We start from the raw sequence: 2,218 nt of genomic DNA on the forward strand, positions 1-2,218 counted from the left end.
TGGATGTATTTCAGCTTCATCGCAGCTGGTGTATCGCAGTCTTATCGCTGCTGGATGTATTTCAGCTTCATCGCAGCTGGTGTATGGCAGTCTTATCGCTGCTGGATGTATTTCAGCTTCATCGCAGCTGGTGTATGGCAGTCTTATCGCTGTTGGATGTATTTCAGCTTCATCGCAGCTGGTGTATCGCAGTCTTGTCGCTGTTGGATGTATTTCAGCTTCATCGCAGCTGGTGTATCGCAGTCTTGTCGCTGCTGGATGTATTTCAGCTTCATCGCAGCTGGTGTATCGCAGTCTTATCGCTGCTGGATGTATTTCAGCTTCATCGCAGCTGGTGTATCGCAGTCTTATAGCTGCTTAAGTATTATTGTTCGTCACCGCAAATGTTCGTCAGCAAAGCATGGCTGTTACATCATTCCCGCAGCTTTTACCGAGCGGTAATGAGGCTTCGGAGCAGAGTTGAACGTCGGCTGAAGTGGCGTGGTAATTAGAAGACGCGATCAGGCGCGATATGCATGGGGTGATATATAGTGGTGTGGGGCTCACTCGCGATAATCGTAAGCTCAAGGTCAAACAAATCTAATCTGGAAACCAGTATCGCTTCGAATGTAGTTATTGATGCTCTTGTACTGAGGCTCTTCCTGGGTTTAAAATGACGATTGACGAACGCCAATTAAAAGAACCTGTACATGGTCTAGAGCCCTAAGTTAATATGATGAAATTCCTGCTTAGGGTTGAGGCATGAATAAAATTGACATGAAATGTTGAAAAATAATTATTACAGAACGAGTCCCTTTGGATCGTAGAATATAATGCATACATGAGCTTCTTCTTGTCGGGAAATTGATTTTATTCGAAATACCACCTAAACGAAATATGTACAAATTTCCCCGCTTCGTTTAATTGCAAAAACTCTCGGTGAAGGAACTTGATGTTTCAAGGGTGATTTCTCGACATATTCTTTAGGCACTAAGTGGATGCTTTCAGTAGTAGATTACTGTATTAGCCTGCCCAGATGATTTTAAATTAAGTCTTGTGATTGATCATGAGCAACTGAGGTACGGCGGCGGCTGCTCTGGAGGCCCGGTAGAACTTCTTTAAAAGTGACAAACTATGCAAACAAGAACATTTATAAATTGAGTTCTAATTGTTGAACCGTATCGATCCTGACTTCAGTTATCTATAGAAATACTTATTCATTTCGTTTTTGATTTTTATCTCCTACCACAAATCAAAAATAGTTACTTGCTACAGTTTTATTTGCCACTTAAAACATGACAATCCAATTGGGTGTATGTCATCCATCATACAAGGAATTATTTTTTTTATTATCAAAATATAGGCTGTGTTTTCATTGGCTGAACACAGATTGAACAAACACAAGGCACAGGTACAGGATAGGTACACATATATATATAATGGCTTCAATCTAGAGCTGTTACTATCACTACGTACAGGAACAGGCGAAAAATGAGCAGGCAAGCCATGCTCTACTTCAGAAGAGATAAAGACACGCATTTGAAGAGTTTTAGTTAAATGTACGCCGCGAAACATCACGATAAAGGATACTAGTATTGCTCTGCTATGTAATAAAATTACCTAAAAGAATTCAAATGGTTCAAGACGCTCCTATATTGATCACAAATCATATTATAACGATTCTTTTAAAAAAATTAACTCTAATTTATAACTATACGAAACATTTTCAGCTTCTCCAGCTACCGATAAGAAGAATAATAATATTCCTAGTATTCATTAAAAATTCTGAAAAATTTAGAATCAGCCGGGCTCTTGAAATTAAAATGTATGAAGCATTTTTTGCTTCATTTCGCGCCCTTCAGAAGTTTTCAATAGTTTTTTGTATCGTTCAGTCCTCAGCAACACCACAAATACCCCAATCCATAACTTCCGATCCGTTTACACTTCGCTTTGTAGGTGAACTAATAGGTTGTGTGGGGGCCACAAATACACGTCTTTTGCGCCACCTCAGCTGATCTGTCTACAAGAACGACTATCCAGCGCCGCTACTCTATGGCTTGTCCACGATCGCTGCGATTCTCAACTCAAAGTGAATCAATGACTTCGTAAACGAATGGCTTTTCGAGCCTGACGTTACGAGCCTGAGCCCTGCGATGGATCGACACTATTAGGGCCTTCTGGTCATTGTGGCGATGGCGTTAGTGACAGGATTTTCGGTTACTGAGTAATGGCCCTACAA

Source organism: Hyalella azteca, unplaced genomic scaffold (genome assembly GCF_000764305.2).
Source record: "Hyalella azteca isolate HAZT.00-mixed unplaced genomic scaffold, Hazt_2.0.2 contig2815, whole genome shotgun sequence".
NCBI classification, from domain to species: Eukaryota; Metazoa; Arthropoda; class Malacostraca; order Amphipoda; family Hyalellidae; genus Hyalella; species Hyalella azteca.